This window comes from Canis lupus, chromosome 15 (genome assembly GCF_003254725.2).
Source record: "Canis lupus dingo isolate Sandy chromosome 15, ASM325472v2, whole genome shotgun sequence".
NCBI classification, from domain to species: domain Eukaryota; kingdom Metazoa; phylum Chordata; class Mammalia; order Carnivora; family Canidae; genus Canis; species Canis lupus.
This window is the reverse complement of record NC_064257.1, coordinates 42,688,128-42,703,300: the sequence shown is the minus strand read 5'-3', so window position 1 is coordinate 42,703,300 and position 15,173 is coordinate 42,688,128. Positions and strand designations below refer to the sequence as shown.

Genomic DNA, 15,173 nt, shown 5'->3' with positions numbered 1-15,173 from the left:
AGGTCTGGGGTTTGCTGTGACACATTTGCTGCTGGGGACCCGTGTGGTTAGCGCAGGACCCTGGCTGGACCAGGGGCGGCATCTGGCTGGGCATCATACTATGTATGTTCACAAACAGTGCAAACTGTCTAAGATAAAATGCACAAAATTCAGAAATACATAAAAACACTGAGGGCGGGTGTCACTTTGACCCATCCAACCTTCATTCAGTCCATGTGTGTCCTGGTCCAGCCGCGGCCGTGTTGCCTGGACCCCAGGTCCCCTTACTGCCCCTCCACAGCCCCCACCCCTGCCCCCTCCTCTTCACGGGGCAGCTCCACATCCCCTTGGGGTTCAGCTCACACAGTGATACCTGGAGGCCCCATCCTGGTGGCCTCCCCATCCCCAAGACCCCGGGGGGTGGGGGGCACGTGGGTCATCCCAAAAACTTTACCATGCAGGAGTGTTTTGAGGATTTTTTGGTTTTGTTTTTGTTTTTTTGCTGCCATCATTCCCCCTGGCCTTCAGAGACCCCATGTTCCCTACCCAGAAGGCCCCTGGGGCTCCCGGAACCCTGTTTGCCCAGCAGCCTCACCCAACCCCATAGCGGTCCCAGAACATGATATGGTTGCGGAAGGTTCTGTTGATGTCTAGATCTATTTGTTTGATGTCCTGGGAGGAGACCTGGGCCTCCTCCTTCATTTCCTGTGGGGAGAATCAGGGAGGAGGAGCCAGCATCAGGAACACAGAACCCTAACTGTCACCAACTGCCATCCTAAGCAGGGGGCACTGCTGGCCACCATGTGAGTGTGTCCTGCAGAAACCTCCTTCCTTCCCCTGTGAAGCCAGGGACAACACAACTGCCCCCTGTGCCCATGGGGCCTACCTGAGGGCCAGAGCTCATCCTGCTTCGTCCAGCAGGAACTTGGCACCAGCCCACCTGTTCAGTCCCACTTGGGGCTCCAGGCCTATCCAGGGTGCCAGCTCCCATCACCCTGCCCAGGAGGAGCTCAGAGCCCCGCAGCCCTGTCCCTCTCTGGACCCTGGGCCACCCTGCTCCAGGGACAGTGGGACTGAGGTGGGGGCAGCAGAGAGGTGGACGGGGCCCTCATGTCAGAGAGACACCAGGAGATGCTGGGGCCACCCTGGGTCCCCAGGCAGGTGACCTCCCCCGTCTCCCCAGGTTCCCCTCAGCTCTTGCCCAGGCCTCCCCTCAGGGCCATGCATCTGCCAAGAGTGGAAAGGCCCTACCTGGTATTTCCCTGGTTCCTTTTTTTTCTTTTTCTTTTTTTTTCCCCTGGGCTCCTGACTTTAACCTTCTCGATGTCAAGCAAACACAACCACACCTGTCCCCGCACCTGGGGTGGGACCCCTTGTAGACCCAGTGATGCAGCTGCAGAAAGGAAGGCAGTGCTGGTGAGATGGGCCAAGGGTGGCATCTTCAAGTCCAGGGAGTGGGAGGTATCTAGAAGATTCCGGCTTTGGCTCCACGGTGTCTCCGGAGAGGCTGGGTCTCCCTAGAGCTGGGCCCCGTCCCCCAAAAGAGCAGGGGACCATGGCTCTGAACTGACGCTCCTCCCCCACCATCCTTGGGCCTGGGAGGCTTCAGCTCTGGCAGCAGACTCTCCCCAGGCAGGGGACTCTCCCAGGGACGGGGCAGGAGGAGACTGTGGGCGGCTCCCCAGCTCCATCAGGACACAGTGCCCTCGGGGGGTACCCAGCACCCCACCTTCTCACTCTGATGGTAGTGGCCCCATTTCCTGAGCATTGTTAGTCACTTGTAGTCTCACCGGGTCTCCTGGTGATGTTTCTGGAAAAGGACAAATGGGGGCACAGATGAGCCTCCAGCCGTGGGAGGTAGGTGCCACACCCAGTCGCCCTGTGGGGACTCAGAGGAGCCAGAAAGGCACAGGGCCGCTCGTGCTGACCACGGTTCTGGGTCTGGGGCATGTTCCCAGCAGCCTGTGCAGTGCTGGGATAGGGGTTTGGGGAGATACCCCTGGAGACGTCCTGGGGGACGGGGTTTGCGGACAGCTGGCCCTAAGTCTACCATCCACATCCTGCCAGGTGCCCTGGACGGCCTCTCACTTTGGCCTCGTGGGGGCTGGAGACGGGCAGCTCCTTCTCCCTGGAAGGCAGGAGATGCAGAGCCCTGAGGCCCAGGCCATGGCCCCACAGCCCCCACATCTGGGCCCAGGGAGGGCAGGGGCTGCCAGCTGCCTGTGGTTGGGCAGGGGCAGCATTCTGGGGAGTCTGAGAAGGGTTGTTGCTGGTGGTGGGCTGGGCAGGTGCCCCTCAGCACCCCCAGGAGGTGACATGCCCCTGTCCTGGGATGGACCTGCCTGAGAGCTGTCAGCATGGCCCAGGTACCCCCATGACTATCTGGCTGAGGTCCCCCCACCTTCCCGGGGCCTGACTGCCCAGCGTCTAGTTGGCCTCCCCCTGCACCCTAGCCATCCCCCTGCTGTCCCCTGACTCCACCCCTCTTGCTGTCACCTCTGCTGCTCTGGCCCATTTTTACCTCTTATCTTGTCAGAGCCCCTGAGCACAACCCACTCCAGACTCATCCAAGCAGCCACTGGGCAGGGAGCAAGGCTGAGGGGGCCGGGAGCAGCCCTGTTGACCCCACATGGAGTCTCTAGCCTCCTTGATGTTCTTGTGGGGCCATTGACCCAGAAGCCTCCTCCCCTCCAACCAAGGCCACTGGGCTGTCCCCCTTCCCTTAGCCCCTTCCCTCATTCCCACCCCAAGGCAGCCTCCTCCTCCTCTTCCCTCCTCCTGCTCAAGCTGGTCGGCCCCTCCCTCTGCTGCCCACCCTCCCTCCCTAGACTTACCTTGTCCCTGGCATCTACCTGCAGCCGCACAGAAGCTTTCGGGTGTGTGGAGGCCCTGGCCTGGGGTGTGTGAGTGAGGAGCACCCCTCTGACCTCGCCATAGACCATACCGTCCTCCTACAGAAAGCACGCCACTGTCCCAGAGCCCCTCACTCTCAGGAACCCTGGCCAAAGGGACTGGACACTTCCCTCATCCCCCAGCCCCTGGATGCAGGAGGCAGACATCTGACCCTCCCTGAAGCAGGCATGGAGGCCACTCTTCTGAGTACCCAGGGACCTGCCCCCAGGCCCAGCTCCCTTCCTACCCACTTCCCGGGTTTGCCTCCTGGGTCTCTCAGCGTCAGCCCAGGGCAGACATGGCCCTCAGAGGGCTCCAGGGGATGAGGTCCTGACCTCGGAGCATGGGTCAGCTTCCAGAGAGGCGCTCCTCAGGCGTTCCACCCCTGATATGGATGAAGGAGTGTCCAGGGGACTCACTGCAAAATCCCTGATGGTCCGTGAGCTTCCACAGTGACAGGTCAGCATCATCCCAAGGGTCCTGTGGAGACCTTGCTTGGCAGCCTGAAACAGAGGGGGCCTCCTGGTGGGGACCGATCAGAGCCAGGGACATGGGGAAAGGAAGGAGCAGAATGGCTCCTCTCTCCCCTAAATCCCAAGGGAGCCCAGGACTCTTTGAGATTGGCCAGGCATGAGAGGAAGGGCCTGTATGCCCAGTGGGAGCAGCCTGACAGCCTTACCCGCTTCTTCCAGCAACAATTCCCACCTGGGCCTCACCTGGACCTGGTGACTATGGTCCCCACCTGGGCTCATCGGCTACCAATGACTAGGATCCAGGATGGACCCTCACTTGCTACTGAGCCCAGGACCTCCCCAGGGTCTCACTTGTTCCTGATGACTGTGGTCCTTGTTTGGCTTTACCTGGCTCATCCTTGGCTCTGATCTCCTGGGCCTCACCTGCTCTTGCAGGTATGGTCCCCACCTCTAGTGGGTGCTCTAGCATCTATGGTACCTGTCTGGGCCTCACCTGATGGTATTTGGCTATGCTATCAGCCCTTATCAAGGCCAGCAGGTCCTCCAGGTCCTCTTACATGGTGCTGTAAACCGAACACATCCAAGAATGACACCACATGAAAACCTTCAGAGGACACATGTTTCTGTGTGCTCCGTGTTGGCAGAGCCCCATCTGTCTGATCGGAGCATGGAGACAACCATATAGCTCTGAGGGGGACATGCATGGCTGGAGGATCACACATGGGCACTCACGGTCCCAGGACACGCTGTCATGCTGAGATGACAGAGTTCTCCCACCCTGTTATCAGGAGCACACGGGGGTGCCCAGGAGGCTCCAGGGAACTGCCCACCTGATGCTTGGGGTGACGTCTCCCAGCCCGGGGCCAGCGCTGATGGTGGTGGATGGGCCGGCCAGCGAGTGTTCCCTCAGGCTTGTGGGGGGAACAAAGGTTTCTCTTAGATTCCACAAGCACAACAACCAAAGGGAAAAAGCAACGAATTGGACTTCATCAAAATTAAAAACTGATGTCAGCCAAAAAAAAAAAACTGATGCCAGCAAGAGTGTGATTAAACTACTCACCCTGAATTCAACGATTTGTGAATAGCCTGAAGGTGGGGCTGGAGGGAGCACAAGGGACTCCATGTTCCAGTTCATGAAGGACAAGCCTGCTCATGGGCCAGGAGGATCCAGAGAGCCCTGACCGTCCACCCCAGATCACAGGGTGGGGAGGGGGTGTCATCACATGTTGGGGTCCATGCATCTAGGATGGGCTGGAAAGGTCATGGCTTGGGTCTCCCCTGCACAGCACAGGGCTTACAGGGGAGTGAGGGTCCCGGGTGAGCTGCCCGAGCTCCGACCGCAGCCTCCTTTCCTGGACTGGGTGCAGGGTGACAGCCTTCACCTCATGGAGCTGTGGAAGGGCTGCAGGAGCTGCCTCATGGTCATCGCATGAGGGTCAGGGTGTTCTCGACCCCAGGCTGGGAGCAGTGTCCACAATAGCTACACTGTGGGAGGAGCCACGATGTTCTCGGACTGATGAATGGAAAAAGATCCCCAGCACCCCCACCCGGCCCCACAGCCCCACAGTGGCCTGCAGGGACAAGGGAACAGCTGCCACTCACCTGTGACAAGTCGCTGTGTGAGCACCTTCTCTTTATGCACTGCAATACTGGGGAGAGTGGGATAGTTTAGTCACTGTGAGCCGGATCCAGAGGATGAGTGCCTCCAACAGCCTGTGGACTCAGAGTGAATGCCAGGCAGTGGTGGAACCATGGGGTACCACAGTTCCACCCACAATGGGGTCCCACATCATCACTGTAGGTCAGCAGGGTCCAGTAAGCACTTAGCCCTTCACCCTGAAGGCCAAGGGTCCTGGGGGAGGGTCCTGTCACCACGCCAGGTGAGAAGGGGATGCATCCTTAGTTCACATCCTCAGGCCCTCCAGGCCTCCTGTCCTTCTAGGCAGACTGGGGGTCACAGATGTCCTCCCACCCCCAAAGGTTCACAGCATGGGTTTTGCACTTACGAACATTTGAGGGGCTCTTGGGTGGTTCAGTCAGTTAAACGTCAACTCTTGATTTTGGCTCAGGTCAGGATCTCGAGGTTGTAGTATAGAGCCTCACGTGGGGCTCAGGCTCCTGCTGGGTGAGGAATCTGCTTCAGATTCTCCCTCTCCCTCTGCCCCTCCCCACTGAACACTCTCTCAAATAAATCTTTTAAAAATTAACATTGAAGACATTTGAGAAATCTTTATCATCTCTGCAGAGGTGCCTTCGTATGTATAATGGCTGTGTAAATGCCTTTCACGGACCAACCGTGATTTGTATCAGACACCCTTATTTTTTAATATTTATTCAAGTGTACTCACAATGTTACATTAGTTTCAGAGCTACAACTTAATGATTCAACAATTCTGTACATTACTCAGCTCTTATCAAGAGAAGTGTAATCACCATCTGTCCCCGTACAAAGTTATTACAATAGTACTGTTGTACTATTGAAAGCTGCATTCATGGAGCCCTTATTTCTTAGATTGTAAGGGTATGACTAGGGGTATGGATAGTGGTGAGTTAGGGATAGGCATAGAGTAGATTTAGGGACATTTAGGTTTAGGGATACATTTAGGGTTGGTTTAGTGTGTTAGCATATGGGTTAGAGATAGGGGGAAGAGGAGGCGTCGGTGTAGAAATAGGGGTAGTTATAGGGAATGTGTTTGGGGTAAGGGAAGTGGTATGGTAGGAGTAGGGTTATATGTCGGGTAGTGGTAAAGGTAGGAGTAGAAGTTGTATATGGTAGGGTTAGTGGTATGGGTAGGGGTGGGATTGGGGTAGTCTTATAGGTAGTGTAGAGGTAGAGATGGAGTTTGGTTAGGCGTAGGGGTTGGGGTAAGGATAAGTTTAGGGGTATTCGTAGGTTTAGGGGTTGCAGTTAGGGTTAGAGGTAGAGGTAAGCTTAGATAGTGATAGGGATGGTGATTGGGGAGGGGGAGAGGGAAGGTAGAATTAGGGGTTGGAGTAGGGGTACGGCTAGGGGTAGGGGTAAGTGTAGTGGTATGGCTACATTTAGGCATAGGGGTAGGGTTAGGGTTAGGGTTTTTGGGTATAATATGGTTAGGGGTAGGAGTAGGGGTAGGTGTTGGAGAAGGTGTAGGATTATGGGTAGGGTAGGAGAAGGGGTAGGGTTAGGGATATGGGTAAAGTAGGGGTAGGAGTATGGCTATGGTTATAAGTATGGTTAGTGTTAGGAGTAGGTTTAGGGTAGGTATAGAGGTGAGGTTAGGTGTAGTAGTAGGGGTAGGACTAAGTAGGCTTAGGGTTGGTGTTAGGGTTGGTTTAGGGCTAGGCTTGGGTGTACAGTTAGGGGTAGGGATAGAGGTAGTGATGGGGGAGGGGAAGCGTTGGGGTAATCATAGTGTAGAGGGAGGTGTAGTGGTTAGGGTAGGGGTAGGTTTAGGGGTTGGGGGAGGTGTAGTGGTAAAGGGTTAAGGTTAAGGGTAGGCGTAGTAAGAGGATTAGGGTTCAGGGTAGAGTTAGAGATAGGGATAGGGGTAGGGGTAGGAGTAAGGGTAGGTGAAGTGGTAGGGGAAGGAATAGGAGTGAGGTAGGGGTGAGTGTAGGGTTAGGGGTGGGGGAGAGTGTTAGGGGTATGTGCAGGGGTAGGGTTAGTGGTAGTGTTCAGGATAGGTGTAGGAGTAGGGGTAGGTGTGTGTGTAAGAGTAAGTGTAAGTTTAGGAGTAGGGATAGGGTCAGGGGAGGTGTAGGGTTAGGGGTAGGTGTAGGGGTAGGAGTGAGGTTGGGGTAGGGATCTGGTTAAGGGTAGGGGTAAGGGTAGGTAAGGAGTAGCATTGGGGGTGGAAGGGGTGGAGTTAGGTGTAGAGAGGGGTAGGGCCCAGCCTAGGTTAAGTGTAGGTGTTGGAGTAGGGCAGGATTACATGTTGGGTTGGGGGTAGTGGAGGGGAGAGGTGGGAGCAGCATGAGGGGTACCTCCTAGGACAAGGGTTCCTTGAATGCAGCTCTCACCTACCCCCTCAAGTGGGGAGGTAGGGTGTACCCAACAGTAGCTGGGCGGCTCCATGAAATGTGCCACATGTCACCCTGAGAACCAAGCTGTCCCCATTGTAGGACCATCGTCCACCTGACAGTGAACTACACCAGGCCAGGCAAACGCCAGGGGAGATCAAGTGAGTGCTGGTTGTGCTCTGGATGGAAACCTACCTGGGACAGGTCGTCAGGAGACATAGCTCATACTCCTCCCGGGGCATTCAGTCGGAGTGCTACTTGCCTTAAAAGTCTCCATATGTCTGTCCTGGGGACTGAAGTCCAAGCGAGGAGAGTGGAGAACTGGGCTTTGTTACCAGACAGACTTGCATTCGAATCCCGCTCTGTCACTCTTAGTTGGGGGGTTCTGAACACGTTACTGAACTTCTCCAAGCTTCCCCCTCTCTGTAAGCAAGGATGATTACAGTACCCACATGGCACGATAGTTGTGAAGATTAAATAAAATACAAGTAAACACTCAGCGTGATCATCAGCACACAGCAGACAAGTGAAATTTCCTCTCCTCCTTGGGGACCTGTGATTTTCTAAATTCCCCTCAGAAAAATACCAAATACCCTTACAAAGTTAGTAATAAGGGATGGACATTACAATCCCCATTCTGTGCACAGAGCAACAGAAACTTGAAAGGGTCAGACAGGCCACTCTGCTACTAAGTGGTAAAACTAGAATTTGCTCCCAATTCTATCTGATTCCCATCCTGTTTGTTGACAGATCTTACACACTGTTGCCTCTAAGGCACCTTCATCTGATTTATAATTTTCTTTGGGCTGGCTTCAGTTTCTGATTCAGGAACTGTTTCCTTTTCCATTTTAGTCTTCCTCCCCGCCACCCGCAATGACTCAGTTGAATGAACACACAGTATGTGTTCTTGCTTCAAGAATAATGTTTAAAAAAATAATAATAATGTTTTTATTTTTTAAAGTGAAACACAATATAAAATCGTCCCCTGAAAAAAAATACGGAAAAGTTTACACTAAAAGATAGGTTCTCGGTCACACTAGCCCAAGCCCCAAATCTCCCTGCCTAAAGGCAACTACTGTTAGTTTCTTGTGGATCCTTCCAGAAGGAATCTTTGCATTTATAACCAGGGCACAGCTGTAAGGTGTGAATTGAGGAGTTTTTGTATATTAGGAAAATGAGGGATTAGTGTCAATGATACTGCAAGTCAGTCGACTTCTGGGGGGAAGAATCAGATGAGCCCGAAAGAATACTGAGGATAAAGGCTACCCAAAGGCCAACCATTTTGGGAAGAGAAAGGATTTTTATTTCATTAAAGTGCTTTCAGCTCTGAGCTTCTGGACCTAGGTGTCCCATGGACAAACGCTCCAGTGACTGGCTTCCATTTAGAACCAATATCATGTGCCCTCCGGAAACATTGCCCTGAGGAATCTTCAGGTGCAGGGTAAGCCAGGAGCTGGGAAAAGGAGTTAGGCAACCACGCATTTGTCATTTCTGCTTCCTTCTTTAACTGTTTTTCCAGCCACTTCTTTTTGTCATTTCATCTGAGCTGCCCAGAAGCCCTGGGGTCAGAGAGCATGTGGCTGACACGCAGCGGAACACCGACCTCAACCCACCTCTTCTGCCAGCACAGTGCGCTCTTTTCTCGACGTGGCTGAAGCTCTCAGAGTCCGGGATCTAAATCCTAGAACAAACTCTTCAATTACTCCAGGTGAATTACTGGTATGATGCTGAGACTCCACATCCATGTTCGCAGCAGTATGATTCACAAGAGGCAGAAGGTGGAGGCAACCCCCGTCCATGCCTAGATGGCTGGATAACATGATGTGATGCATACGTACGGTGCAATATTATTCAGCCTTAAATTCCTGGCATTTTTCCCCCATGCACATACTAAATGCTCACACAAAATTAGATTAGTGAAGAACACATTTTGGAAAGTATTTAATTCCTCCTTAGTTACCTTATATTGTTGAGTTTTTTTTTTTTTTTAGTGTTCTGGAGAACACTAACACAACATATATGAACATGCATTAAAAACCAATCTGGAAGTGTCTAAGAAAAATCTGACATGTGGCACAACATGGATGAACACTGAGGACATTGTGACAAGTGAAATAAGCCAGTCATGGAAGGACAAACACAGTATGAGTCCATCTGTGGGATGTAACCAAGGCAGACAGATTCACAGAGATACGGAGTAGAATGGTGGTTTTGGAGGCGCTGCAGGGAGGGGGAGGTAGCAAGGTATGGCCCAGCGGAGACAGGGTCTAGATGGAGGCTGTGATGGCTGCACAACAATGGGAATTATGCTTCGTGCCACTGAAACGTACACTTAAAAATGGTGAAAGTAGCGAAGTTTGTTATGTGTATTTTACCACAGGTTTTAAAAATTGAAAATGAAAACAAGTCAAATGAAAACATGCTGAGACTCCTATAATACTGAGACAAGTAACGAGCAATGCCTCTGCTGGAGTCTGTTTGTGTTGCCACGTGCTGAAACCAAAGTGATTGTGCAGCAGGCATCTGGACACATCTGACTGCCCTGCACCCCTTCCCCATCCTTCTGAAAACAGAATCCTTTTCTTTTGGTGGAGCCATCTATACCATGCAGTTCAGGGAAACCCAGACCAGGCCACATATGCCACCACTCTCATCAGGGTCATTTGAGCAAACAGAAGCTTGGAAAAATTAAGTAGTTTTCATTAGAATTTGTTCCAATGTAAGTTCAAATGGTAGAGTGTTTTTAAAATATGTTTACAGGGGGCCTGGGTGCTTCAGTCAGTTAAGCATCTGCCTTCAACTCGTGTCATGATCCCAGGGTCCTGGGGTCGAGCCCCGTGTCGGGCTCCCTACTCTGCTTCTCCCTCTGCCCTTGCCCTTCCTCCTTGTTTGTGCTCACTCACTCACTCACTCACTCTCAAATAAATAAAGAAAATCTAAAAAAAAAAAAAAATACATCTAAAAAGACTTGAACACTAGTCCCTTCAAAAGGTACAGATTAATATCCCTCTCCTGAGTATGAGCTGGACTCAGTGACTCACTACTATCAAAGAAGACGTTGCATAAATGATGAAGAGTGTGTCATGATGATGAATGTGTGGCTAGATCATAAACAACACGTGGCTCCTCTTTCTCTCTCTCCCATGACATGGCTTGCTCTGGGGGATGCCAGCTGCCATGTTATGAGAACACTCAAGCGGCCCTGAGGAAAGGTCAATGTGTGGGAAATTGAGGCTCCCTGCCTCAATTGAGGTGTGGAATGAAGATCTCCAGCCAGCAGCCACGTAATGGCCATCTTGGAAACAGACACTCCCACCCCAGTTAAGCCTCTGGATAGTCAGGTGACTATGGCCCCAGCCAACATCCAACTACAACTTTATGAGGCCCTGAGCCAGAACCACCTAGCTAAGCTGCTCCTCAATTTCTGACCCACACAAATAGTGAGATGATTAAAAACAAATTTTTTTAATTTGTTGTTAAATTTTTTAACTTATTTTTAATCATAGTAAAATACACATAAAATTTACCTCCCTAATCCTTTTTAGGTGTACAATTCAGTGGCATTAAGTACATTCACATTGCTGTGCAGCTATCACCATCATCCATCTCCAGAACTTTTCTTCATTTTGCAAAATCTTTGAATTTCATCTGCATTATCAGCTCTCCTGGGTCTTGAGCCTGCCTTGCCAGCCTTCATAATTGCATGAGCCAAGTCTTTATAAATTCCTTAAATCTCTCTCTCTCTCTCTCCCTCTCTCTGTCATGTGTATACACACACACACGCACACACACACACACACACTCATATACATATACACATCCTACCTATTTGGTTCCATTTCTCTGGAGAACACTAACACAACATATATGAACATGCATTAAAAACCAATCTGGAAGTGTCTATAATCTTAGAAATGCTCAGTATGCACCCTTTAGGTGCCGTAACCACCTATGACTCCTGTGAGCAAATTCACCCCAGCCCCTTTGGGGCACATCAGCATGGACAGCTGAGTTAGCAGTGTGACATGTCACTTCATTTACTCAAGATGGCAAGAAGAAATGACCGAAACACAAGATTCCTGGCATTTTTCCCCCATGCACATACTAAATGCTCACACATAATTAGATTAGTGAAGAACACATTTTGGAAAGTATTTAATTCCTCCTTAGTTACCTTATATTGTTGAGTTTTTTTTTTTTAAAAAAGGCCACCTATACTACAGTGTATACATATAAATATGGGGTAATGTTTGTGTAAGAGAAGATAGGATCTACATATATATATGTATTTACAAAAGAAATCGATAACACTGTGTCCAGGGAAACAAACAATAAAATTTAAAAAGGAAAACAGGATGGAGATTTGACTTTTCACTATCCAACCTGGTATAACTTCTGCATTTTGAACCACTTGAATATATGACTTATTAAAAAGAATTCCAAAGGAAAATAAACAATTTTGCCTCTATTTCCTCCAAAGTTTGTTTTGGGCAGGCATTTTCACTTAAGATACAACAAATAAGTCCTTGGAGAAAAATTCTGAAAACTGAGCACCACACAGTGCCAGGCCCACAGTGCAGGGGACATGCAGATAATAAATAGGTAAAACATACAGCAAGTTAGAAGGTGATAAGAGCTATAAATAAAAGGAATTGAGCTGGATTAAGGAGGTTTGAGTAATGAGGGGATGAGGGAGCAATAAAGGGGTACAATTTTATTTTATTTATTTTTTAAAGATTTTATTTATCAAAATTTTTATTTTTATTTATCAAATAAATTATTTGACAGAAAGAGAGAGAACATGAGCAGGGGGCAGGGGGAGACAGAGAAGCAAGCTTCCTGCTGAGCAGGGAGCCTGATGTGGGCTTGATCCCAGGACCCCGGGATCATGACTGAGCTGAAGGCAGATGCTTAACTGACTGAGTCCCGCCAAGTGCCCGAAAGGGGTACAATTTTATTTTTTTTAAATAAAATAAAATAAAATTTTATTTATGTATTCATGAGAGACACAGAGAGAGAGGCAGAGACACAGGCAGAGGGAGAAGCAGGCTCCATGCAGGAAGCCTGATGTGGGACTTGATTCCAGAACCCTGGGATCATGCCCTGAGCTGGAGGCAGATGCTTAACCACTGAGCCACCAGGTGTCCCAAAGGGGTACAATTTTAAATAGATTTTTAGAGCAAGCCTAAACACAAGAAACAAACACTCGACTCTGCGAAGTTGAGAGTTTATGATTTTTCCTAGGGTGCTCATTCATCCTGCCGGATCATTTGAAATGATCTGATTCTAACTTGCATTATTTTTCTGATTAAAATTACTTGTAGAATACTAGGACTATCAAATATGTTGTAAAAGAATCTATGGGTAATAGTTGGGTGCAGTGTTCTGAAGTTAAATGCAGCAAGAAAATTTCTTAGAATCATATCAACTCTTATATGGTGGGCCATAGAGACAAGACAACATGCAAAAAAAAAAAAAATCCCTCTGGAATTTACTTGTGTTTAAGAGCAGGGCTCTGATGCTGATGTGAAGTTGTTTGGGACCAGCCTCAACTTTCTAGCTGTGTCAAGTTGGCCCATTTCTTAACCTGTCTCAGGCTCAGTTGCCTTAACTGGAAAATGAGGAGAATAATACCCCAGTCATAGAGTTTTAGGTACCCAACAAGATAATGCATGTAAATGCTCAGTACATGGTAGGCATGGACTGGCACTAGCCAGCCTGCTTTGATTCAGATCCTCATTGCTGTGCTGGCACAGATTGGTTGTGTTGACTTTAAGTGAGCTTTGTAGTACCTCTGTGCTTCAAATTTCCACATTTGAAGAATGGGTGTAATAATAAGTGCTTACTTTCTAGGGTGTTTATGAGACTAAGTTAATACATGTAAAACACTGAGAATACAGTAAGTATATCAGTCTGCTTGGGCTGCTGTAAAAAAAAATACCATAAAATGGGTGTCTTCAACTACAGAAATTTACATTCTCACAGTTCTGGAGGCTGGAAGTGTGAGATCAGGGTGCCAGCAGGGCTAGATTCTGGTGAGAACCCTCCTCCTGGCTTCCTGAGGACCGCCTCTCCCTCTGTTCATATGGCCTTTCCTCTGGGCATATGTGAGGAGAGAGAGAGAGAGATAAAGAGAGACAGAGGTAGAGGAGAGAGACACGGGGAGGTGGGGGGAGAGATAGAGGGAGAGAGAGGGAGGGAAAGAGAAGGAGAGGGGAAGGGAGGGAGAGACAGAGACAGAGACAGAGAGACAGAGAGGAGGAGGAGGAGGAGGAGGAGGAGAGAGAGAGATCTCAGTTCCTTTTCTTAGAAAGCCACCAATCCTGTGGGATTAGGCCCCCACCAAGTCTCACTGACTGGCAGTTGGACTTCAATGTTTGAATTCGGGGGGGGGGGGGGGGGGGGGGGGGCGGGGGTTAGGGAGGGCACACAATTTAGTCCCGGGCAACAACTGTTAGCTGGATTTATTGTTATTGTAGTTATTCTTATTGAATTTCCTGAAGGTAACTGACATCATATCACCTTTTTTTTTTTAAGATTTATTTATTTATTTATTCATGATAGATGTAGAGAGAGAAAGAGAGAGGCAGAGGAGGAAGGAGAAGTAGGCTCCACGCTGGGAGCCCGATGCGGACTCGATCCTGGGTCTCCAGGATCGCGCCCTGGGCCAAAGGCAGGCGCCAAACCGCTGAGCCACCCAGGGATCCCCCTATCATACCATCTTTTAAGAGGAGGTTTTGATAGAGAGAAAGTGGTAGGTCAACAGAGGGAAAGGTGAAGTTCTTGGTTGCCTGAAACCCAATTAGCTTTCCAGAAAGCCCCCTTGCAGTGTTACCTGGTTCCAGTCCTAAATTGTATTTTTCCCTGGAAGCAGTGCATTCAAACTGTTCACACAGATATTTTATTTTATTTTATTTTATTTATTTATTTTTAAAGACTTATTTATTTATTTATCATAGACAGAGAGAGAGAGAGAGAGGCAAAGACACAGGAGGAGGGAGAAGCAGTCTCCATGCTGGGAGCCCGACGTGGGACTCGATCCCCGGACTCCAGGATCACGCCCTGGGTCAAAGGCAGGCGCCAAACCGCTGAGCCACCCAGGGATCCCCTCACACAGATATTTTAAAATAAAGAAGTACAGATTTGGTGTACTAGAAAAAATGGGGAAAATACAGAAAAGTAGAGGATAAAACACCGACACTGCACCTCCCAAAGACAAGTACTCAGAGCCATTTGGTGTCTTTCAGTGCAGGCTGGCAGCATCCCCCAGGTGCATGAGGCAAAGAGGGAAGGGTTATTCTCAGGTTGCTCACTGCCGCTTCAGGGTTCTCATGAGAGACCACTGGGCAGGGAGATCCCTGTTGCCCACAACTCTGGAACCATCTTTATTCTGGCCCAATTTCCACTGGGTCTCCAGCTTCACTTTGCTTTTGGGTGGCCTCAGCCTCTAACATCTTTCCACAAGTCCTCTCTTGCTCAAGTGGGCCAAAGACAATCAACAGACCTTAGCTGATAAACCTAAGCTGTCAATTTTTTTTTTTTTTAAACTGAGTTTTTGATGGCTACATGAGCTTCCATCTCAGGTCTGTACCTCAGTGCACTTAGATTAATTTTGCTGGATGCTTAGGTTAGATAAACAACTTTGGGTGGTTTGGGCTGAATGACTGTGGCCCCCCAAATCCACATGTTGTAGCCTAAACCCCAAAGTGATGGTACCTGGAGATGGGGCTTTAGGGAGGCAATTAGAGTTAGATGAGATCATGAGGGTGGGGCTCTCATGGGATTAGTTCCTGCCTAAAAAGAGACACCAAAGAGCACAGGACCAACCTC

At 49.7% G+C, this 15,173-nt stretch overlaps 1 long non-coding RNA gene across 2 annotated transcripts; it reads right to left on the bottom strand.

The window, feature by feature from the left end:
* Positions 1-306: 306 nt before the first annotated feature.
* LOC125752529 (uncharacterized) lies at positions 307-2,393 on the bottom strand. Of its 2 annotated transcripts, none has more exons than XR_007402282.1 (3): positions 1,977-2,393; positions 1,338-1,789; positions 307-684 (listed from the first exon to the last, which is right to left on the bottom strand). It is a non-coding gene; the product is annotated as an uncharacterized LOC125752529 (long non-coding RNA). The 2 variants fall into 2 exon arrangements; XR_007402281.1 differs by lacking the exon at positions 307-684 and having other exon boundaries at positions 697-1,372; positions 1,709-1,789.
* Between the last annotated feature and the right edge of the window lie 12,780 nt (positions 2,394-15,173).